We start from the raw sequence: 27186 nt of genomic DNA on the forward strand, positions 1-27186 counted from the left end.
AATATTGAACATCAAGCTTTAACTTACAGAAATGAATTAAACAGCAATCGTAATCTAAAGGAATTAAGCAACAATCTTTAACTCAGAAATGGTTGGAACAACAAACCAAGAATTAAACATAAAACTAAAGTAAGTCTACAAAATACTGAACAACAACTGAATCAAAGATAAACACACAGCAAACTGAATCAAATGTTAACACGCAACAAAGTTATAATGATGGAATCAGTAATCTGAATCTTTGGCATAATAAATATTAACCACTGTGATAAAGAAACATCAATTGCGATTACAATGGAACAACAGTCCAAACAAGCAGCAATCACACTTAGAGGTAAACCCTAGCTAAATAGACAATAATACCGATCTGTAAATGCACAGCATTATTACTCTGTAAACGAACAGTAATATTAATCTGTAAAGGAACAAAAATGTTACACATTAATTCCAATCTGTAAGGGAACAGAAATGCGATACGATATCAGAATGGACAGTATAACATTTCAGTTGCAGAAGATAACCTTACTCTTAAAATATGAATGAAATATGACAGAGCCAGTACACGAAATGATAAGGAACAACAGATTACTGAATGAAGCAAGTAAAAGAAATCAAACCACACGCGAGTTGGAATTGGAAAATAATGGTACAGGAATCTAGTGATCCACTAGGGCCAGGCCCTTAGCCTCCATGGACGCACTGCTACGATTACTCCAGAATCAAAGACGGAACCGCAACAAAGTTTATATATTAATCATGGAAACAGAGTTACAGTAATCACTCTTTAAAGAGAGTTGATGATCAAAGTTTGGTTTACAACATTAGATTCCATAGAAAAACAATAGTCTACCCCTTGGGCTAGCAACACTATCCCTTTTTATAGCAGCCAGGTTGAAATATCAAATATATCGATATTCTTAAGGTAGTGATCCCTTAGGATCAAAGGATCTTGAGGGATTCGCCATATCATTATCCTTCAGTTATCTCTTCGTCCTCTTGCGCTGATTTGGTATTTCTTTTTCCTTTTCCTGGCTTATGTGCTCTGATTTGGATTGCCTTGTCTGGATGTGGTTCCCTGTCAAAGGGACAACAGTTGGTTTCGCCTTGTCTTTTCCTTTGAAATGGCGATCTTCCATTTTCTTCATTTTCTGCATAGAAAAAGGTAATAATTAGTTATTCCACGTTACTCACAAATCTCTTAAACTTTATCATAATTCTTCATCATATACCTGTTTCATAATGTAAAGAAGTTATGAATTAAAGGAAAAGATAATCGAAATAAGTGGCAATCACATACCTTTTCTAATGCTCAACAATTATGTCAGGCCTTCGTTGTCTTGAGGTTGGTTTCGCTTTTGATCAGGAAATTGTTGAAACACTCAAGGCTCCTCATCACTCACCTATATGCACTCAAGATCAATCCAACACTCATATTTTACATCCTCCACTCAAATTACATGAGCCCATTTCCCATGCACTGGAGGAGTCTTACATTGCAAGCACTCATGCGCAACACAAGTTATCTTTGTTTCTTTCGTTTGCTTACATGTCATAGTCAAGAGTGTGCTTATGCTTTAAAGTTGCACGTAGTGTCACACAGCACCATGATAAGTCTGCGAACTACCCATCATGCACATGCACTCACTTATGTCTCGTGGGCACTTTGAATCACGAAGTGTGGTTGTCTTCAATGTTATATCTTTCTTGCTTGTTGGTTCGCACAATTGGGTTGCTCGTGGACCAAGCCTTCACCAACATGGGTCTACCAATACACCAGTGGCTGCATTGGAAGTATCATTTCACATGATGAGGCCCATCTACCATTAGTGTAGGAGTATGAGTAGTGTTTTCTTTCAGTTGTTTGCTTGCATTCTTGCTTTCTTATGTGCTTTGTTTGCTTGTTTGTTTGCTTGCTTATTTGTTTACTTTCTTTGCTTTCATTTTTTCTTTTTCTCTTTCTTTTCTTTGTTGATTGTTATTCCATTCTCTTGTTTTGTTCATAGGTTAGTTTTGCATGAAACCATGTATGGCTCTTGAAGCGAGTTGGGTAAATTACAAGAGGGCTTGTGCAGCGATCACTACTTGGTTACCTGTCATCTTTCCTCTATATGATGAGCTTGTTACTTTTAGTCCATGATACATCGAAGGAAAATACATATTGTTCGAAGTTAACCTTGGTGTAAACACAACGCTTGTGCACTAACTAGTGTCACCCTCTCTAGTAAATTGTTTTTGGGTTAACCCTTGTCATCTTAGTCAAGTAGAGTAAGGTAAGGGGGGAAACATTAATAGGCATGTCAGAGATACAATGAACTATTTATCTGCTAGAAAAAACTCTTCTACTCTCAATAAGTCGGGATCACTCTTTCGCCTCTGAAATAAATAAGTGTTATGCACAGTTAAAAATGAAAAAATGAAAAGTAAAAAATGAAAAATGAAAAATGAATAAGGCGGAAGAAGAGAAAGGCTTTCTGTGCAGGGAGGTGATGCAAGTAACTCCATCGGGGTACTTTCCAAGCTCGCTGGCAGAGGATCCAAGCTTGTGTTCCTATGTGACTCCATCGGGGTACTGTCCAGGCCTACTGGTAGTGGAGCAACACTAGAGATGAAACTAAGACTCTGACGACTATATTTCTTGTGCACCTATAAACCCCTCAACCACAATCAAAACAAATGTGTTGCCTTGGCTTGGAATGTGTGTCAATCAACCAAGGTCTTGGTAGGTGCTACATCTTACAATCAAGTTAGTGTGAAACCAAGTTGAGCTAAGAAATGAACAATACTTCTGGAGGTGTTAGATTTTCTTTTCACGAACAAGGTCTATGCATAGAGCTAGAGTTCTACTAGTGTGTCACCAAGTGTTGTAGCGGCTACAAACACCCTCCAAAACCTTACCTTAGCCTATTTTGGAGTCTCCCTACCAACCTTACACATCACTTTGTCTTGCTTCGTCAAGTACTCAAACTTCAATGTTTTCCTTGCACAAAGGCAGCCTGTTGATCACAGTTGATCCATTCCCCTTAGAGGTTTCTCACCCGGACTTGGTCCAACTGCAAGCTAAGCAGCTTCCCCTTGAAAAATTGTGCATTTCTGGAGGCAATCAACCTTCCCTCCAAGAATTGTGCAATTCTCTTTGAAAACCTAGTGGGCTCCAGGATTGTGCAATCTTGCCAGCCAACCATCCCAGCAAGATTTGTGCAAATTTTCCCAGCAACAGGCTATTCAGCCCAGGATTTGCACAAATAGAAGTCAGTTGCTCTGGCCAGAAATTGCGCAAATCTCCTAGGCAGGCTACCTAGCTCCCAGCTAGAAATGCGCATTTTTCTCCAGCAATTGAGCAGTCTCTTGCATGTGCAGCTGAGTTGACTGGTTCCCCCTGGGACTAAGAAAAACAGACTTGCATGCCTAGGCTACATCTCCCAAGGTAGCATGCAAAGGCATCCCTTGTTTTAGGGATCTATGTTTAGCAGTTGGAGGTTACATGCAAGGATCAATTCTGAAACCTCCTACCAAGTGTCACTTCCCCTAGATTCATGGAATGCGCGTCAAAACCCCGATGATATCAAAACTAATCAACCAAATGTTGCAGAGATCATTCCTCACATCAACCTTGAAGCTCCAACATCCCACATCACATCTAGGAGCATTTGGCACATTCAGCTCAACTATTTTTGGGTGAGCCCACTTCCCATGCCTTGTGTTGTATTTTTGTCGCTTTTTTTGTTTTCACTTGTGGGAGTATTGTTTTCTTGATTTCCTTGAATGCTTGTTGTCATTTACATATATACTAGTTTTTCCTAGCTTTGTTTCAGTTTTCGTTGCTATCTCACTGTTGTCGCATGCATGAAACTTTTTTGCACAGACATTCGCCCAACCGATGAACTGCCTCACCCAAATGCATGTTGATCTGTTTGTTGAATATTTCATTCATGTTTTTCGTACACTATTAATCACTTGTGCTATCACTTAGTGTCACCATGCATTCACTTACTTACTTGCTTTTCATTGCCCATAGGTGAGTCGGGCCAACCTCAGCTTGGGCTCTACCTTCACCAAGGCTGCATTGCACTATCTGGGAAAGGAAAGCTCACCTTCCTCTATAGATTTGTGCATTCCTGCCCAACACTAGCCTCCAGGACTATTTTTCACATTTCTGGAGGAAAATGGCTACTTGGCCCAAGAAATCGTGCAAATCTGTCCCTATGCCAGCAGTCCTTCCCAGCTGGAATTACGCATTGCATAATCCCAGTAGTCAGCAGCCAGACTGGACTGTGCATTGTGCAGTTCCAGCAGTTGGAAGCTATAATGGATTGTGCATTGCACAATTCCAGCAGTTAATCAGTCTCCTAGCAGCCCAGACAGTGCCTTGTGCAGTCTTGGGAGTCGGTCTCCCGACCTTTTGGCGGAAATTACACAACCTTCATGATCATGCACCTAGGTATGTTGCAAATCAATTCTCATGTTCATTTGGTTTTCGACTGATAGATTTATTGCCATGAGTGTTGCCATGTCTTCAGGTATCCCAGGTGTTCATATTCCTCTCAGCGGTACAGGTACAATTGTTTCCAGGAGAGCAGAGATGAAGACACCATTCATAGCACACTTGCAGATGCAGTCGATCAAGTGTCCATGGACTTTCCTACCCACAAATACATCAAGTTATTCGTAGACAAGTACATCAAGTAGCAGCAACATAGCAAGAAACATCATGAACAGTAGGTGAAGGCAGCATATCGAATGCATCAAATGCAAGAGGAAGGTTGTTGACAACACAGAGGCAAAACAATGTTTCAAGATCAAGCTGATCCACTGATAATGAAAGAAACTTTGGAGACTTAGGGTATGAAGTGAGGGCACGACGTGAAGATCGTGGGAAGGCAGAATATGGAACAAATAAGGAGTTGCATGTGCTGAAGCAGCAACCCAGGAAGAACATGAAGCTGCACAGACAGACAAATGAGTTTCAATAGGAATAGGAACAGCAGTGGGTGCAACATGCACTCATGTAGGAAACTGTGCCCGTACAAGTTAAGGATCCATCCCAACAGCTAACACAGAGCAGACATGGTGAGAAGTGTTGTTGATCGCATGCAAGGGATTTAGCAGCATGCATATCGTTGAGCGCATGCATGCAATCCAACCCATTCAGCACGCTCACCAAGGCGAAGACAAGAAGCAATTCCAACTGGGGTTGAACATGCAGTTCGGCAAGTTGATGCACATGACCACTAGCACACACTTGAAGATCAGCACGGACACTATGCATCAGTGTGTTGTTGGTTCAACTGTACCTAAGAAGATCATGCGCATGTTAGCAGACGAGTTGGATGAAGGGGCCGAACCAATGCACTGGTTATAACGGAGGCAAGAGTTCTCTTCAGCAAGATGTCACCATGAGGTACATGCACACCATCATGGACGACCAAGCTTGGCATCAGCTCACCAACGTCAGCATCATAAGCATGTCAAAGAGTTGGTCTCACCATAGCAGACCGAATGTCAGTGATGTCTTGCAAGGTTTGCTCAAGCCATGTTGTCTCACATGAGTACATGTGCATTGTAATGTTGAGTCATGCCAAGTGTAAGTCAAGTGTCAATGGTTGGATATAACAGTCATAGAGTAGGTGAAGAGTCATGAAGGTAGTTGAACTGTCACAAAGGGGAATGTCAAGGGTCACCCCACCCTTTGCTATAAATAGTTCCTCATAACTCATTGTAAAGGCTTTTGGTCAGCCAAGCTTCTACTAAGACTATCTTGAAGAAGGCTTGGACAGTATTGTAACGTGCCTTGGCTTCTCCACTGCATGGAGGTAGTACATATCTTTGGAGGAGCAGGTTGATGTGGTTGTAACATTCCACTATTGGGGCTAGCAGGTTTACATGGATTTATTATATGATTGTGACTTACACTTCTTTATATAATAAGGGCTAGTACATTTTCATGCATATGTTGTTATTGTAGTTGGACTGCTCCAATTTCCTTAATGATATATGTTGTTTAACTTACGTGCTTGTGTATGAACTGATTCACATGAAATTATATGAATCTTGTTGTTAATGTGTTGATATGTTGTTAATGTTGTCACCGTCTGTGTCGACTGCTCTGCCGGACATCAGATAGACCTTTCACATGAACCTTGCTGTAACAACTATCACACTCGTCTCGAACTAATCCATGAGTGTTTCATGTGTTAACTTACCTTGTATGATGTGACTACCACATCTGAGTGGACTGCTCCGTCGGAAGTTGTGCATGTCCTTTTGTGTTGTATTTTCCTAGCCGAATTGGGACTAATCCCTTTCAACCTAGAACTCAACTTCACTTCCTTCCCCCTTCGAATTGTTAGAACCTCTCATACACCTTTCTTGACTCATTGCATCAGTCATACCCTTGCTACTGATAGAGTTATCTTACTTTCCTTTGTATGATATCACAATCAAGGCATTACCTTACGACCCACTGCTGGGACTCCTACACCAAACTGTCTGAGGTCTAATTGGGACTTCTTACTGGGGAGATCCCTTTGACATGTTGGCGGGTCCAAGGCCATCAATAGTTACTAAAGTGTTATTTCTATGGTGACAAATTATTTTCTTTATTTATACGGGTCATCTGACCACATAGTGGCTACTATCGCCCAACTAAAGAAAACTTGTTCAAGTTTCATTTTTTTATGGTGGAAAATGGATTTGACATTGCTGACATTAAGGTATATTTCGTATAAATCCTTTATAGTATATCTTATTTCATATTCTATTGTTCATCGTCTTTCATGTCTTACACTCTGCACTGTATCTTCTTTTGCTTTGAGAAAACAAACTCAATATTAAGCAAGAATTGAAGAAAGAGGAGAACAATAACACTGGAGTGACAAACGCAAAAAGAGAGAGAGATAGGAGAATCAGTCTAATGATACCCTTAGAGCCAATATCTCACATAAGGCACACATATAGAGGCTGATGGTCAAATCTTCAGAGTTGGTGAATTCACCTGCAATGTCTTGGAAACACAATGATAATGTTTTGAAGTAATGAAACAACATTTCATGTGTAAATTTTAGTCCAACCAATATTAAGTTGGAAACTTATATTGTAATACTTGACATTTCATATAATATAATTTGTGTGGTTGAAATTATTTATAGTTTCACTTGATATTGTCTAGTATTGTAATTAAAATATGTAACTTTATGTTTTTATATTAGATAAATATGCATATTGTATGAAATTTTTTTAATTTAGTCACAAAATCATACTAATTAATTTATGTTGATTAATAATGAACACATAAAATCAATCTAATACTACTAACTTAGTAGTTTATATTGATTAATGATAAACACAAATAAAATTAATACAACTAAATTAATTTTTTATAATGATTATTAATGAAAGTAAATGAAATGAATATAAACTACTAAAATAATAATTTATATAATGCATATGAAACTACCGAAAAAAGATAAATGACTACTACAAATGATAAATTTGTGATTACAAATGATGACTAAATTTTGCATATATACGACTATTAGTATCTAATTTACAGTATCTTATAACACGACCAAAATTTAGTCATATTTCTTTGATCATTAATTGGTTTCAAATGATGACTAAAATTTGGATATATATGACTGTTGGTAGCTAATTTATAGTATCTTATAACACGGCCAACATTTTGGTCATATTTCTTTCGTCATTATTTGGTTTTCTCAGGTGATCATATAGTAATATATTTCCTTGTTATATTTGATCATTAATTGTGGAAATTAATGACTAAATCAAAGACTAAATTAATGACCAAATTTATGACTAAATATACTACTAGATGATGAAATTGAGACAACAAGTTAATGACTAAAAGTTGGTCACATTATAAGATATTGTAAATTAGCTACTAATGGTCACCGACTGAAAAATGGTCGTTTATATGCAAATTTTAGTCCCTTTTTTAGTAAATAATTAGCCATTTTGTACTAATGTTTTATTTCTTTCTTTCTTCCAACTTAGTCAATAGATGAGACTCCTCCTTGATGATCTCTTACAATATACCATGTAGAATAGCTTCCTATTGTAAGCAACCCATTTTTTCCTTCAGGTATTGTTTCCCTTAGAAAATATTGCCAAAATTTGTCTTGTTCCATTAATACTTCCACCATTTTGTTATCATGTCTTGGAAGGAAAGATGTGAGATCCAAAAACTTTCAAATGAAATGGATGGTTCCTAGGGATAGAATTAATGTCAAATTCAAGGTCAATGCACTAGTGATGTAATCCATTGCATGGAATTATTGTTGATTCCATGTAAATGTTTTCTCCCATTAGATTTTTGATATAAAAATCTATCCAATATTGATGAAATTTGTTGATCTATGCCCCTTCTATTAGTCCAAATGTAAATCCCACTAATGGTGTTGAGATTCAAGAGTTGCTTGGATTCCATCAACTCATTGAAAAGTTAATCCTTTTCTTCCAAGTTGTGCACTTAGCCAGCCCCAAGGGTTAGCTATATTGATCGAGTCCCCATCATTAAAGCACCTTTTCTATTGAGAGGTCATAGGTTTGATTCTCTAGACACCATCAGGATCAGGCTCCATGGTTGATATGGCAGAAAGTAATCCCTTTGGGTGGATCTTCCTAGTACAAATATTCCCTGGGCATAGTGAATACCAATCTTGGGGGTCCATGAACCACATAGAAAAAAAAAAAATTGCACTGCACCCTTTTTTCCAAAAAGAGACTTAATGGGAATAAAGTCTCCCACCAATATCTATGGAAAGTTTTCTAGCAAGGGTTCCATCTACTTGATGGAGTTCAAGAAGCTTTCCTTGTCATTTTGCATGGTAGGGACATATACATTGGAGAACATGCATATTTTGACTAATCCAATGCATTAAAAATTTATTGTTTGAAATACATGAGAAGAAAATGATTTGAATTCAACTTTATATGTTATAGAAAATGGCTAGTCCACCAGCTTTTCCTTGGGAATTTATGGAAACAGAGTGATTGTTTCTTCCAAGTTTAAAAGATATGACCTTGATGATATTACTAGAAGATTTGTTTCCTTAATCACCATTAATGCAAGTTGATCTATTATCCACTTCTTCTAGAAAAGCCTTTATTTCTCTTTGCATTTGAGGCCCCGTATATTCCAAGAGAGAATTTTCATTTAGAAAGGGAGGTAGTAGAGGGAAACACCTATGATATCAACTTTATTTTTCCAGATTTAACCAACGTTTCCCCCAATTGTTCTCAAATTTGTTGAATTCTCTTTCTTCCCTTCTTTTATTCTTTATGATTTTTTGGGGTATCTATGAGAACATGATTGTGGACACCTAAATTGAAGTTGAAAGTATTCATACCAAAGGCTTCTTTCTCGGATTGGAGTTGACATCTTAAATAAGATTTACTTAGGATTTTAACTTGGTGTTCTAGAATGGAGTGGAGGTGCTTTTCTTTCATGGATTTTACAATGTTGGGGAATATCTAGTGCATCTAGATCCATATCCTTTTCTTCCATAATATCTAAGTCATTTTTCGATTCAACTATGATTATTTCTTAACTGATAGGTTCTAAGGGTTCATAAATTTTTCAAGCATAGGATGAAGAATCCTTGAACCTGTCATGAGATACCACTTTCTCTTGCATGTTAGGATCTTAAATTTTAGAGATATTCATCAAGGAAGGGATATAAATTACTTAAAAGTCTAGATTGGATAAATGTTCAAATCTATTGTAGGTTTTAGCATTATTGCCAAAGTGTGGGGGTAGAGGTGCACATTGAGAGTGATGACTGGAGGGATGCTTGGTAAAACCATTGGTGTCTTTGGTTTCCTAAGTGGACTAGGGGAGGTGGTGTGACTTCCTATTGGACTAGAATTTTTCAAGATTAACATTTGATTTTTTTTAGCAAGAATAGCTTATGTCTTTCCTAGGAAGTAAGATAGTTTGATACCAAATAAAAATTTCTAGAGATGTACCTAGTTTTTGTTTTGTAAGTTCAGCACCTGTGAGGCTAGATCATGGTCATGTCCAAGGATAACACCCAAATAGGGTAGGGAATTGAACCAGTGACTTAGTGTCTAAGAGTGTATTAACAACGCACTTGATCATGTCTATCCAAGACCTTGTGGACTAATATGTACCTAGTTATTTTTATTTATTTCAATAATTATTTCAATATCTCAATATTTTCATTGACATCCAATCAAAATATTATATATTCAACATGTAAATCTTTTACGCAAAATATGAAGTATAATTATTTTTTTTCTATTTATTTATTTATTCTCTATGCTTATACTATTATATATATATATATATATATATATCTTTTCTATATTCTTATCTTTTATTTTCTTAAACAATATTCTTCTATATTCCCACCCTCATTTCATTATATATATATATATATATATATATATATATATATATTCCAATTTTTACATTCTTCTACTTTGTTATTTATATGTTTTCTTATTCTTTCCTTTATTTATTTTTAATTTATTTTTTATATTTTTTAATTTACACTCATTTACTACTTATTTATATATATATATATATATATATATTCCAATTTTTACATTCTTCTACTTTGTTATTTATATGTTTTCTTATTCTTTCCTTTATTTATTTTTAATTTATTTTTTATATTTTTTAATTTACACTCATTTACTACTTTTATTTTTATATTGGTTATTATTTGATATTTTATTATTATTATTTTTCTTTTTACATTATTATTTATCATTTTTATATCATTTTATCCCAAGATTATCTTTATTCTTATTATTATATTTTTATATTTTATGTTATTATTTTCATTATTTATACTTTACTATTTATCTTTATTATTTTATTCTTCATACTTTATTATTTTTCTATTTAACTTATAATCTTTATTACGATTGATAGGTGTGTTTATTTTAAATTGGGATTTTTAGAATTTTAATTTAGTTATCAGTAATTATTAGGTAGATGGTAAGGATTTAACCTCCACTAAATATTTTTAAATATTCTTAATAGTAGTCATCTATCAAAAGTTGAGGTTTATGTCAAAATTAGTTATGTCCTTTCTACCATTTTAATTAAATTGACTAACGAAAAAATGATGTATAAACATGAGTTATGGTTTCCATGTTTAAGAATCTTGTTATATGTTTTTTTTTCATGTATATGCATTTCACTGGTATATTAATTTTTTTTATAATTAATAATAATAATTTTAAATGAAGTTATAATTTAGTTAATTTATCATTTTCTAAAGTTTTTTGCAATGTAAGATGTATCATAAAGTAATTGTTTTAATGTCTATCATAAATTTATGTCTATTGGTGTCACACTGCCAAAAATTTAAAAAGTTAAAAATAAAAGACATAAAAATAAACTAAATTATAACTTAAATATTTTAAATTGTTTTAGATATCATTTTTGGGATTCAACTGCGTTAAGTAAGTCATTCAAAGTATGACCATTTCCATGAGAGGTAGTCGTAAAGTGACTAATTTCTCATGATTTTTGAATAGTTCACTTAGCACTCATTGCATCGGGTGATGCTCACAGGGGTGAAGAAGTGGGATTGAAACTAGTGAAATGTGGAGAACGAATCACATAGCATCAATCATCACTTCCGGGGCTTGCACCCGGTAACCAGGACTTCCCAGGAGGTCACCCATCCCAGAACTCCTCTGGCTCAAGCGCGCTTAACTGTGGAGTTTTTCCCCACAATCAAGCCCACTTAGCTTGCTACCCCATTTGCAAAACCTTAGCAAGTATTGTGCCTCATGAACCATTCAGGTAGAGATCCCTTGACTCTTTTTTGAATTTAAGTATGGGGGATTTTCGCAGTGCATTATATTAGATATCATTTTTGGGATTCAACTGCGTTAAGTAAGTCATTCAAAGTATGACCATTTCCATGAGAGGTCTCATGATTTTTGAATAGTTCACTTAGCACTCATTGCATCGGGTGATGCTCACAGGGGTGAAGAAGTGGGATTGAAACTAGTGAAATGTGGAGAACGAATCACATAGCATCAATCATCACTTCCGGGGCTTGCACTCGGTAACCAGGACTTCCCAGGAGGTCACCCATCCCAGAACTCCTCTGGCTCAAGCGCGCTTAACTGTGGAGTTTTTCCCCACAATCAAGCCCACTTAGCTTGCTACCCCATTTGCAAAACCTTAGCAAGTATTGTGCCTCATGAACCATTCAGGTAGAGATCCCTTGACTCTTTTTTGAATTTAAGTATGGGGGATTTTCGCAGTGCATTATATTAGATATCATTTTTGGGATTCAACTGCGTTAAGTAAGTCATTCAAAGTATGACCATTTCCATGAGAGGTAGTCGTAAAGTGACTAATTTCTCATGATTTTTGAATAGTTCACTTAGCACTCATTGCATCGGGTGATGCTCACGGAAATGGTCATACTTTGAATGACTTACTTAACGCAGTTGAATCCCAAAAATGATATCTAATATATTGCACTGCGAAAATCCCCCATACTTAAATTCAAAAAAGAGTCAAGGGATCTCTACCTGAATGGTTCATGAGGCACAATACTTGCTAAGGTTTTGCAAATGGGGTAGCAAGCTAAGTGGGCTTGATTGTGGGGAAAAACTCCACAGTTAAGCGCGCTTGAGCCAGAGGAGTTCTGGGATGGGTGACCTCCTGGGAAGTCCTGGTTACCGGGTGCAAGCCCCGGAAGTGATGATTGATGCTATGTGATTCGTTCTCCACATTTCACTAGTTTCAATCCCACTTCTTCACCCCTGTGAGCATCACCCGATGCAATGAGTGCTAAGTGAACTATTCAAAAATCATGAGAAATTAGTCACTTTACGACTACCTCTCATGGAAATGGTCATACTTTGAATGACTTACTTAACGCAGTTGAATCCCAAAAATGATATCTAATATAATGCACTGCGAAAATCCCCATACTTAAATTCAAAAAAGAGTCAAGGGATCTCTACCTGAATGGTTCATGAGGCACAATACTTGCTAAGGTTTTGCAAATGGGGTAGCAAGCTAAGTGGGCTTGATTGTGGGGAAAAACTCCACAGTTAAGCGCGCTTGAGCCAGAGGAGTTCTGGGATGGGTGACCTCCTGGGAAGTCCTGGTTACCGGGTGCAAGCCCCGGAAGTGATGATTGATGCTATGTGATTCGTTCTCCACATTTCACTAGTTTCAATCCCACTTCTTCACCCTGTGAGCATCACCCGATGCAATGAGTGCTAAGTGAACTATTCAAAAATCATGAGAAATTAGTCACTTTACGACTACCTCTCATGGAAATGGTCATACTTTGAATGACTTACTTAACGCAGTTGAATCCCAAAAATGATATCTAATATAATGCACTGCGAAAATCCCCCATACTTAAATTTTAAATTGTTGTTAATATTAATAATTATAAATAGAAATTAATATATGAGTAAAATATGTATACATTTTTAAAAACATGTAACAAGTTTTTAACTATAGAAATTTATTTTCACTTTAATATAAAAATTATTAACTTATAAATAAATTTTTTGACAATAACATAGATTAATATTATAAATTTTTACAATTACGAAATACATCCATAAATATTTTACATAAATTAAATTTTCATTATCTATCTATTAATTATTAATAATTAAATTAAAATTCAAAAACATATAATAAAATCTTAATCATAAAAATTGGTGAATAAACTTTCCCATAGTTATTAAAAAAAAAAAAAACAACACATGCGCATAAGGAATAGATGCCTACAATAATTAAATTAAAAAGAAAAAAACATGCGCATAAGGAATAGATGCCTAAAATAATTAAATTACAATAATTAAATTAAAAATAATAGTAGGTATGAAAAATTTGATAGGTCAAGCCACATATATTTCCTATCCGTTCATAGATCGATTCCTGTAAGCATCATAATGTCTCCTAAACGGTATAAACAAAACAAAAGTACTGAATCATCTCCCAATCAAACTTCCTCCGCATTATTATTTTCCTTTTAATTTCTGTACCCTTCGTCCTATTCCCACCTCCATGCTTGTCCTCCAAGGTTCTTTCGCAGCGGCATAGGAAGAAAGTGAAAAAGACCAGATAAGTTTCGGATGTCAATTTTCTGCTGCGTATTGTTTGTCGCGTCCAAACATAATCTACGACATGTGGAGTGTGTTTAACATCGCTCTGTCGTCATTTGCATTTCGGTGGCTTTTATTCCTCACAACGAAACTCTTAATGATTGATTTATGCTTCTGTTACAAGGAATTTTCCTTAAGAGTTGGGAAATTCGTTCTAATCCGGTGTTTTATTTATATAAAAAAACACTCAAAAATATTTTTTATATAAAAGAGATTATATATTTATTATTTATATATTTAAAGTGATTTAAATATTTTAATTCAATATTATAAATTATATAATTAATTTTTTTTTAAATTATTTTACCTCAAATAATTGTTTTTTTTGTTTTATTAAAGTTAAAGAAAAAATCAAATCAACTTCATCCCACACTCATGATCAGACTATAAAACAGTAATAACCTGATACTCTCCTCTTAAATTCAGACAAATCTAAAAGTAAAACACACATACACTAATTCTTATTTAATCCTTCATAGAAGGAATTCTAAACTATTTCTGGTCATGATATTTATAATGACAGAAACAACAAGATTTTAGGATTACTGGGGCTTAAAATTCTTATGAAAACTAATTACCGGATCAGGAGGTTACATAAAACGGATTGTAAAATCTATGGCTGCTACAGAGAAGATGTCTGTTGGCCATTGATTGTGATACCGCCGATCTCATCAGTATGAACGGCTGCCTCGTGGTGGTCTGTAGACTCGTCTTCGATGATTCTGATTCTCTCGGGTTGAACCCACCTGCCCTCGGAATTCTTGATCAGTCCTTTGTTCGCGTCCTGCAACCAAAAGGGAGGAACCAGGTGGTGTTCCTTAAGTAAATCGCACGACTTATTCACCATAGCTGGATCGCGGCCCGACGACAGATGGAAGGGCTGACCTCGCCCATGATATCCGTCCAGGAGGTGCAGATAGGCCTCCAGATTATGGATGCACGAGAGATCGTTCGTGGGTTTCAGGAACGGAGACTGTGTGTGATCAAGAGCCAGCTCCACACCTACATGACAGTAACTCCACGGAAGCTTATCGATCCATTGCTTCATTATCTGGAACTTCTCGTTGAACAGAACGCCAGGGACCTTCGGCACGCCGTCGTGAACATTTACCACTCTCAGAAATTTGATCCCCAGCTCCTCGCACCGATCCTTGAACGCCAAGTTGCCCACCCTTGGTCCCGCGAACGAGAACACCGTTATGGGAATGAACTCCGCCTCATTGTCGCTCTCCGAGCGGTTCAACCCCAACTCTGCAATATCGTACGCACTGAGAACTGCCAGCGCACTCCCTAGGCTGTGGCCTGTGATCGTTATGCTCAGCTGCTCGCCTCTGTATTTCTCCAGCATTCGCTTGAGCTCCGACAGGACTTGATCCCGCGCGCTGCTTTTACAGAACTGAGAGTCTCGTTCCCGGGCTGTGTAGAGATTCAGGAATCCCGATTCGACCTTCACGTCGGGATGGGGATGTATGTAGTTCAATCCCGCGGGCCTGAGATAATCCATGAGATCCGCGATCCACTCGAGTTTCGTCACTGTTCCTCTCCAGGCGATTACGATATCCCGCCGTCCGAGCCTCTGGATCTCGTCCTCGTCCGTGGCCACGGCTATGAAGCCCATCCAATTGGCGTGAGTGCTCCAGGTCTTCTGCACTTGAGGCTTCTGGAAAACCCCAGGGAGATTGATGTTCGAAGTGGCATACAGATATTTGGTGACTTCATAACCGTAATCCGACATTCCAACGCCTTGGAAGAGCTCCCTGCGATGATACTTGCAGCTACCGCAGTACTTGGAGAAGGGATCGAAGTCAAAACCATCATAACAGGCCTGGGCGAATTCTCCATACCTGATGATCTCCTTTCGCAAGATATCGTCAATGGGATCAAGCAGCCCTTCCCAGTTGTTGGCGCCCTGGATTTCCTTCCATATGTCTGCCAGATCCCTTTCGGGCTTCCCCGTCTCGGCGACGCTTGCCTCTACCGCGTCCAACATGGTCGTCAGGGACTCCATCTCTTCGCTTCTGACAAGTGGCAGTGGCCTTGCTTTCATGTTGGTCAAACTGCGGGGACATTGAATAGGCTTCCTTTGCCGATGAATCGAGTGCTGATCCTGCGAAACCCTCTGCATCCGCAAGCTGGAATGCGCTGGCCCACAGAGGGCTACCAGGCCGAAATTGGCTAGGGTAACCTGCGGAGAAGAAGTTGAAAGGAAACAGGGCCTGCACATTGCCAGTGAATTCATGGCAGCAAGCGAAGGATTCATGAGCAACGACAGGAATGAGTATCAGAAAACCACATCCAAGCGATGGATCGACTTGGTCTAAATAGGCTCGAATTGCCTGTTACTGTAAGAGATCCAACACGTGAATCGATGTTGCTTTGAATGTTTGAGCACCGTAACGGATTAGGAAGCGAGGACCAAAAGAAAAACGACCAGCGATATGACAATTAAACTGGTTCAGTAACTGACCTTCAGCATTTCGGTGAGTTTGGTTAAATTTCGACGTTCTGTGGGGGGGCCCGCTTGTCGTTTTGAGGAGAATAAATTTTCGCGCTGTAGCATTGAATATGAAAAGATTTTTGCTGCAATGAGTAGTAGAGGTGACACCATAAGGCAAATAAGAATGGATGGCTGCCTGATAACACTGGTCGTCCATACCACTGGTTTTTGAAATCCACTTTTAAGTGTTTTACCAGCGGTCCTTCCATTCACTAACACCATTTTCCATTTGCATTGGGCTAGAACGGACAGCCCAGTTTCCATTTGTCATGTGTTAGTACGTACCGTCCATTCACTGACATCATTTTCCATTTGCATTGCGCTAGAACGGACAGCCCAGTTTCCATTTGCCATCGTGTCAGTACGCAAAGCCCTGTTTCCATGTGTTATTGAAAGCCATGCATGTTTGGAAATATTTGTTAGAGGTTGAGTTATCAATAAAGGAATCTTTCTCAAGACAAGAGTCGCTGGATGTTTCAAAATTTTGCAAAATTGTCCAGTTTCTTATTTTATATTAAGGTTGGGAAAGTGTGAAAACTACACCTTACTCGGAGTTGGGGAGTAACTTAATGTAAAAACTGTAACTAAGTTGTTTTTACGCGCTCATCACAAATTGTTCCATAATTTTAAGGCTTCGGCGTTTTGTTCTCTTCGAAAAAACCTCTGAGCTTTATATCGGCGACACAACAAAAGGCTTTTAACTTGTATATAAATATACCTTTCAACTCATTAATTCATGACAAAGTCAAAGTATTAAAACATAGTATGGGCCCTTTACAATATATATATATATATATTTAAACTTGCACAGGTTGTGGAATACAAATAACACTTACAGAATAAATGTTTGACCATGGCATCTTTTCATTAAATGTCCATCTCTTCTTAATTACTTGGTATGTTGAGGAATGGGAAGTTTGTACTCCCGTCCAGAACTTGATTTAATCCATGTCCTTCACCCTGCCAACAAAATCTGCAACTTGGAGTAAAACTCCACTTGCTTGATTTACTTGTGTACCACAATTATGGTTTTTGTCATTTTATTTAACGTGGTGGTTCGGATTAATTTTCCAACACTCCCTCTTAATCACTACCACAATTATGGTTTTTGTCATTTTATTTAACCTGGTGGTTGGGATTAATTTTCCAACACTCCCTCTTAATCACAACTATCGCCGGAGTAAAACTCCACTTGCTTGATTTACTTGTGTACCACAATTATGGTTTTTGTCATTTTATTTAACGTGGTGGTTGGGATTAATTTTCCAACACTCCCTCTTAATCACAACTATGGTCGTTGAGAATTCCCAAACGAGATAAACAAAATTTTCACGTGTCAATGGATTTGTGAAGATGTCAACGAACTATTTCTATGACGTACAGTGCTGCAACACAATTTCACCATTGTTAATCAATTCTCTAATAAAATGATATTTAGTGTCAATGTGCTTGGTCCTCTTATAAAAAACAGAATTCTTTTATAGTGCAATTGCATAATTATTGTAGTAGAAAATAGGTGTTGTTCCCTCTTGTTCATGGCATAAATCCCTCAACATTCTTCTCATCTAAATTGCATGACATGATGTTGCTACTGCGGTGACATATTCAACGTTTGTTGTTGACAATGACACTATTGGCTACTTTATGGAGGCCCATGAAATGGCTTCCGAACCTGAATGAAAAACATGTCCTGGTCTGTGCTTTCTATCATCAACACTTTTTGAGCAATCAATGTTAGTGTAACCAGCCAGCCTAAAATCATTTGACATACCTTAAAATCCTTTTGGTTGCTTGCCAATATATCTCCTTAGGTGTCTCCATGAACCTTGACAACTCACTGCATACATTATATCAGGGCTAGTTGTTGTCAAATACCTCAAAGTTCCCACCATACTTTTGTATAATATCGGATTAACATTGTTGTTGTAATCGTCTTTGCTCAACTTCAACCCCATCACAGTTGGAGTTGGTGCGGACTTGATTTTTTGCATATTAAACCTCCCCAAAATGTTTGCTATATACTTTGCTTAAGAAATAAAAATACCATTTTCTATTTGCTTCACTTTTATGCCCAAAAAATACCTCAACAACCCCAAGTCAATCATTTCAAACTCATTTTTCATGACTTCTTTGAAATCAACAATGAGCAAATCATCACTCCCTGTAAAAATCACATCATCTACACATAAAACAACAATAAGGAGCTTACCATCACTCTCTTTGCTATTTCCATAATAGTCCTATTTTTTCTTTTTGTGACACCATTTTATTGAGGTGTATACCTAGTTGTAAATTGCTTGTGAATTCCATACTCCCTGCAAAATTGCAAGAAATCATTTGATATGTGTTTGTCAACTCTATCAGTCCTCAAAACTTTGATGTAATTTCCACTTTGCTTCTCAACAAGAGTTTTGTGTTGGCGAAAGCACTCAAACACTTCACTTTTATGTTTTAGGAAGTAGACCCATCTCTTCCTTGTATAACCATCTACAAAAATAAAAAAATAGTCGCTGCCCCCAATTGATGATGTTTGCATTGGTCCACATAAATCGGAATGGACAACCTCCAAAGGTGATTTTTCCCTTATTGACTTTCCTGTTGGAAATGTCTCTCTATGTTGTTTTCCCAAGATGCATCCTTCACATAGGTTGTTCATTTTTTCTATGAGTGGCAATCCATTCACCATGTCTTTCCTATGTAGCAAATTCAAACCTCCAAAATTAAGGTAACCAAATATCAAATTCCAAAACCAGTTTTCATCTTTGACCTTTGCTTGAAAGTTTACTTGTGTGACAACTGCAACTTTTCTTTCATCCTCTTGTGAATTCGTTGACAGTTGTGCTTGTGCACCTTCTTCCTTCAAATCTAGTTTTATCTTTTGGGGGAAACATTCTATTGTTTGTCATCTGAACTTTTGCAATCAGTTGTTTGCTTGGAGACTTATCCAAAATTGTTCACTCTCCATTCTTAAAAAAGATATTGTAGCACTTTTGCATGAGTTGTCCAATGCTTATGAGGTTATGCTTCAAAACAGGGAAAAAATAAACATTTGAAATGTACTTCTTCTCCCCCTTCTTTGTTAAAATGTTGACTCTTCCTTTTCCAATGACAGAGACTTTGCTATCAGTCCCTAATGTCACTTCAGATTTCACACTTTCATCTAGATTGGAAAACATTTCTATGTTCCCTGTCATGTGGTTGTTGCACCCTAAATCTAGAAATCATACATCGCTTTTTTTTTCTTATGCTACATTACAAGCTAGAAACATGTTATCTTGGTTATGATTTTCCTTTGTGAAATTTGCACTTGGCTTGTTACTTATATCACGTTTCTTCTTTCTACATTCATTTGCATAATGACCATACTTCTTAAAATAATGACACCGAATTTGAGACTTATCATACCTCAGACCTTGTGCTTGATTCTAGCTTGAGCCTTGACTTGTATTTTGATTGTTGCCCCTTCCACTTGAGCTTGAAGGGCTACATCTTCCACCTTTGTGTGGGCTTCTGCATCTTCCTCTAGCATTTGATCTTCCTCTGCCTATACCTTGACCAAATGAAACTTGTGTCTTGAAGGCATGCCCCAATGAGGAGTTTGTTGCTTTATTCAGTCTATGTTCATAAGAAATTAGTGATGCATGAAATTAAACCACTAAAATTTGTGAGAGATCCTTTTTATTTTCTATGGCCACAATAGTGGCATCAAATCTTGTTGGAAAACTTCTCAAAATTTTCTCAACTATTCTCCTTTCCTCAAGTGTCTCATCATGAGCCCTGATTTGAGTAACAAGTCTAATTAATTGGGTAAAAAATGAGTCTACATTCTCAGACTCTTTCATACAAATTATCAAAAAATCTCTTCTTAGCATTTGTAACATTTTTGTCTTTACTTTTTCCATGCCTTGGTAGGTTGTCTAGAGGGTATCCCATGCTTGCTTGGACTTCGTTGTTGTTGCAATCCTTGGGAAAATACTTTCATGAACTGCTTGAAAAATATAAAAGAGGGATTTTGAATCCTTCTTCTTGTTATCCCTAAGCAAATCTTTTTCTGCTTATGACAAGGCATTGTATGTTGTTGCATATGTTGGTTCCTAGAACCCATTGCCCACAAAATCCCAAATATCTTGAGAAGAAAATATAGTCTTCATTGTTATGGTCCAATAATCATAATTTTTTCTATTAAAGTGAGGTATCTGAGGAGTAGTCAAGCTTGTGCTTGATGCTGCCATTGTTCAAAAACACATTTTTCCTTGTTAGTAAATATGCTTCAAAAATATGCCTTCAAGGCAACCTTTAACTCCCAGTAAAAACACTTGCTCTTACACTAATAAAATTTCACCCACATGAAAGTTTAGGTAGAGGGGTCTTCCTCAAGACAATAGTCGCAAAGGTTAATTCACTCAATTGACTTGAGTGATAATAGAGTTTAAAAAAACTTTAAATTTTACATTCAGCAAAACAGAGTAAAAACTAAGTGGTTTTGCCAAACTAGACATGAAATATCCAAAAACATATAGCAACAAACTATACTTTAGATTATGATTTCAAAGCACATCAAAATACATTTTTATAAAACTATGAGTTCTTACTAAGATTTACACTTTACCAAGAGTTCAGAGTAACTCACTATAAAACCCTGTAACTAAGTTGTTTTTACATGCCCACCACAAATTGCTCCACGGTTTTCTCTTCGAAAACATTTTCAGGCTTACATCTGCCACACAACAAAAGGATTTTAACTTATTTGTATATTCAAACATACATTTCAACACCTTAATTCATGATAAATTCAAAGTATTAAGATAGTATGGGTGCTTGTACAAAATATATTTATTTGAGCCTACACATGTTGCAGAATACAAATAATAGTTGCGAAATAAATTTTTGACCATACGTCTTTACCAACCCTGCATTAAATGTTCATTTATTCTTGATTACTTGATGTGTTGCAGAATGGGATGTTTGTACTCCCATCAAGAACTTCATTTAATCCATGTCCTTCAGCCTGCAAACAAAATCCACAACCTACAGTAAAACTCCATTTACTTTATTTAATTGTGTAGCACAAGTATGGTTTTTGTGATCTTATTTAATGCGGTGGTTGGGATTAATTTTCCAACAATTAAGTAATTTATAGAAAATCTAAATATCTATTTGTCTAGGAAAAAAAAAATTAATAATAATAAACAACTACATCATAAATCAATATTAGATAGTGATGATTGTTTTCATTATTGGTTTGAAAACTAAGTTATGATATGTTTTCCCATTTTGTAAAATGAAAACACATCAATATTAATTTATTGATATGTAAAAACTTTATCCATAATTTTGAAATCTATAATATCTTTTTTTGTGAATTTAAATTGTATTCCCTCTATGTTTTTCATACAAAAACAAAAATATCCTTATTCATTCTATGTCTCATCTCAATCTCCCTCACGGGAAACTAGATCTCTTGATCATTATAAACAAGAGTAAGAAAATTATGAAAACTACCATAGACTAGACTAAGTGGTGAAGCATAACATCAAGAGTAAGATGAAGTAACTGGGGTTGGGTCTTGAGTGCCTGTTCCAACTGGTGTAGGGGGTTTCAATTCACATTGTAGATGGCTTTGAAGGTGAGGAAGACGAGCATCCAAAATAATAATAGGGGAGCATTGGTAATGTGTCACCTGTTTGATTTCATTCAAAGAAGAGATTATATCAGTGCAATCTTCATGTTTCTCCTTGAGGACCCTACCCAAGAGTGTCTTCATTTTTGAATGAAGGATGATTAAGTTCGAGTATTAGCTTTGTCTTCCACTAGTGTGTCCCAGGTTAAGAACTGAATTGGCTACCCGAGCTTGAATTTCACTACTGACTGAGACTTCAAGCCAGCAAATTTCCTCTTGAATTTGAGGGGGAGTGGCGAAGTGGAAAAATGGTTATGACTTCTTAGGCATCAACTTGGGATCGCAGTTGACTCTGGGGACCCATTTCCTTATACCCCTGGAAGTAGCACATTCATTGTGAGGGCATACTGCACTAGGTAATCAATGGATAGGATAGGTTTTTCACCCAAAACACCTAAAAACCAAAGGGATTGGAAATGAAAAGGCCACATAAAAGTAAAACAACCACAACAACATAGGAAATTTGTGCCAAATTTTAGGGAATTTCTTTTTGCAATTGGAATGAGCACCTGAGCACTAAATCTAGCGCTATTGTACATTTTCAAAGTGTCATTTTCTTCTCCACATTTGGCATTATATTTTGCATCAAGATTTGCATCTAGTTTTATGACCATTTTTGCTTCTAGTTTTGCGTCATTTTTTGCATCTTTTTTTAGTCTTTTTTTTATTTCATTTTTCTGTCATTATTTGTTTCTAGTTTCATGCCATCATTTGCATCGAGTTTTACACTATATTTTGCTTCCAATTTAGTGCCTTTTTTGCATCCATTTTTTGCCAGTTTTTGCATCTAGACTCCGCTAGTTTTTTCTTCTAATTTTGTACCTATTTTTTCATCTAGTTTTGCATCAACGTTTTTCTCCTACTTTTGCACCATTTTTTGCATCTACTTTTGCATTTGATTTGTCTCCCTTTTTTGCATCCCATTTTGTTCCAATATTTGTTGCATCCAATTTTCCATCATTTTTAACACCATTTCTTGTATCCAATTTTGCATCATTTTTAGCGTCCAAGTTTGCATCATATGTTGGGTCATGTGTTGTGTCCACCTTTTTGTCCCATTTGTGTTTAATGTTACTTTCAATTTTGAGTTATTTTTTATGTCCACTTTTACACTAAGTTTTGCATCGCTTTTTACACCTCATTTTACATCCAACGTTGTATCTCAATTTGCATCCAAAACAATTTAAACTTTGAAACGAAACTGATAATGTTACCCATTTCATAGAGATAGCAAAAAAGTTACCCGATTTTGAAAAGGGGCGATGCAGAACACACATATTTTTTTAGAGCATAGTTTTTGGCACTTTAAATTTTTTTATGTACATTACATTTTAGAATGTTAGTGATTTGCATGCTAATTTAAAAAAGTGGTAATTCTGCATCAGGCCCTTTTTTTAAAAGACACATTTTTTCATTTTAAATTTTCTAATGTATGAAATGTGAATAATTATTTTCTAAATTTAACAATTTTTGAAGTGGTTTTCTTCTTCATTTTTTTTTTTTTGTAGCGAGGTTTTTATTATTTTGCGTATTTAAAGAAGAAGGTCAATATTTTGAAGTTTCGATATTCTACATCTTTATACATCATTAATTAATTTTTCAATGCACGTGAAATAATTGTCTCTAAAAAACAATAAATTTTAACAAATGACATAAACATAACTATTTTCAACATAAATATAACTAAAAAATTACACATTTTAATCATTTTTTGTAATTTTTTGCTAGAAATGACGTGTCAAAATCACAATTTTTATAAGAAAATTTTAACTAAAAATGGTTAAATAATAATATTTTTTTTTATGAATTTCATGTCAAAAAAAAATAATAATCACTGTTTTTTTCAAAAATTAATGATTAACATAAAAATTAATGTGAAATTCACATAATACAAATATTGAACACATAACAACATTAGTTGAATGCTTATTCTTCGCATAAAATGTCAAAATCAAAATATTACAAGTATAACTAATTAATAGTTACAAAAAATGAGCTTGATTTCCGAGCATAACTTAAATTTAATCAACAATATCACGTTATCCAAACTCTTCATCCTCTAGAGTTTCATCATTGTCTTCTTCCACAATATTTTTTGTTTCATTTTGCTCATTTTCCTTTTCTAATGGATCTTTGATGTGTATGTATCTCTCAATGTATGCCTTTCCAATCATTCCATGTAATGGTGGTTGGGGTTCATTTGCCTTTTTTGCCACACGTGATTCACTAAAGTCCCCTTTCTTCAACCCAATTTCTTGCATTGCATCTGGAAGAAATTGAAGAGCATTAATTCTTTGCTGAATAAAATTGCACTATATTGGATCATTTTCAATGGAAATGCAATTTCTTCCTTTCTAAAGGCAACATGCTAGTGTTGTACCTGATGATCAAGAATAAATGAAATAATGAAGTAAATTAGTACAATGACATATAAATTAAGAAATAAGATATTGAAATTCAATTCCATATAATAAAACTTACCTGAGCCAAAAAATAAATCCAGAACCCAATCTCCTTCATTTGAACATATGTCTATAAGATAGTTAATTAATAACTGTGGTTTTTTATAAATGTTAACTATCTCTCCTTTTGCTTCTTTGTCTTAATATGTTAGTTTTCTCACAATAGCATCATAAGCCAGTGCTTGGCTATCTCTTTCCATCTACCCGATTAAAAATCATAGACATATAACTATCATTTTTTGCCCAACTATCAATATGGATGAACTCGCAATAATTTATAAATGGTTGATATTCACGGTTAAGAAGATTTGACTTTTTCCTATAACATGAAATAGTAAAATTTCAATAAACTTGTACATAAACGAATTTTTACACATTAATCAAATATACATTTTCAACGTCTTACCATGTAAGCTGCATTCTTGAGTTTGTTTTACCCTTGAAGCTTGACAATAACATTGCCAATTGTGTGTCTGAATGAAATGTCACAAATCTCCATAATGACGATGATGTCAATTCTAGAAATCCTACAACCACTTTACTAAGAGCTTAATAAGTATAAGGGTCACTATCATAGTCAATGTTTGAAATAATGAAACCATGGGGAGTATCTGCAATAACTAGGGCATAATACCTTTTAGGTATGAATTTAGCAATGTCTTCACAATTGCCTTGTATTACTTGACATTGAATAGTGTCAAGCCCATTCCAAATGAAATGAATAAGAGTTGAATCAAGTTCAACGTTCTTAAGACGTTGCTTCTTCAGTCTTTCAATCTTAATTTTTTCAACAAAAGTTCTGAAACTATCCGGTGCTCCATTTGCATCCTTCCTCTTCTTTAACAAAATAAATAAATATATATGTAAGTTATAAAATAAAAATAGTATCCAGATGAATAAAAATGAATGTATAAATCAACATACTTTTTTAAATGCAAGATAAAAAAAATTAATGTTGATGTAGAACTTGAATCTGGATAGTTTTGTACAACATCATTCCAACTATCTTCATTCAACAATTTAACCATTTTTTCTTGTATTTTCATGTAAACTTTGTGACTGCATAGATAAAGTTTAAAAAGTTAATATAATTATATGTATAACAAATACTACCAAGAAAAATATGTTATATTTAAAAGAAAATTATAATATAGAAATAAGTAAAAATAATTCAACAAACTTACTTTTGAAATTCCTCAGACATTTCCTCCAATGATAATTCCTCTGACCTCACACGAGATAATATTGGTTTGACAAGTTTTTCATCCTTCACTCCTTGCAATGCTCTCCAAGGTGTGATAGTCATATCTTCTGGAAGATGCTTCATTTTAGGACATGATTTACTGTTGCTACATGTCAATGGTTTAAACCTTTTGACTTTTTAGTTTTTAATGTCAAAGTTCTCCCACATGCTAAAAATCTCATTAATCAATTCCCATATCTCTCCAGTTCTAAATGCCAACTGGAAAATGTTATCAATACCTCTGAATAAATCAGTATTTACTTTTCCGCCTTTTGAATTGATTTTCTCCTCAATTTGATAGCCTATTTCCATACAACATTCCTTTCGGAAATCTACAGTAACATTTATCTTATCCCCACCACATTTTTCTTCAAATTCACTATGAATAAATCTAACCCTTTGGATGAAAGTCATAGACATCCTATATTCATTATTTGAATTATGATCCCATGCCACTAACTTTGCTTCTGTATCTGATAAACTGGCATAAATGATACATTTCGTTGTTTCAAAATGTGGGTTATTGGGACATTCATCCATTAATTGTCTTTGAGCTTCTACAGAATGGTTCCCCCCAAGCACATAATAACTATATTCAAAACATTTTGACTTATCAAATGCTTCTTTGTTGGGAACTTTAACTGGATCAACAAGAAGCACATAATTAACCACATGAGCATATGGATTGTACCTCATCAATGTCTTCAAGTTGTGAACATGCAGGTGGTGTGGCTTTTTGATTTGATAATTACATTGTCCTTCACTTGCCTTATAGATTTGTCTCACATTAATCTAAAATGTACGACCACCCTTAATTAAGTTTCTCTTAGTCAAGTTCTGTCGAATGTCATTTTGTTTTTTTTTTTAAATGCCATCCTCTAAATCAGCTCCTGGTGTAATTATTTCTCTACTTTTTCTTCAAGTTTCACTAGGATCTTGACTATTGGTAATGACTACTTCAAAATGTTCAACTTTACTTTTCTTCCTCATAACATTCTCATCATTAACTAGAACAGATTTATTCTTGGGCTTTGTTACTTATGGTGTTTTACAGCTCTTCTCCTTTCTAACATTAGTTACAATGTCATCCTCAATAATGACAACATATTCTTCAGTGTCAATTTCAACTTCCTCATATTCAAAAGTAACTTGTCTACCT

At 35.5% G+C, this 27186-nt stretch overlaps 1 pseudogene; it reads right to left on the bottom strand.

The window, feature by feature from the left end:
- Positions 1-14532: 14532 nt before the first annotated feature.
- On the bottom strand, positions 14533-16538 carry LOC149264513 (phospholipase A1-Igamma1, chloroplastic pseudogene; annotated as a pseudogene).
- Positions 16539-27186: the final 10648 nt, after the last annotated feature.

The sequence above is a fragment of the Pinus tabuliformis genome, chromosome 6 (genome assembly GCF_031772625.1).
Source record: "Pinus tabuliformis cultivar Carrire ecotype Pingquan chromosome 6, CPIR1, whole genome shotgun sequence".
Lineage (NCBI taxonomy): Eukaryota > Viridiplantae > Streptophyta > Pinopsida > Pinales > Pinaceae > Pinus > Pinus tabuliformis.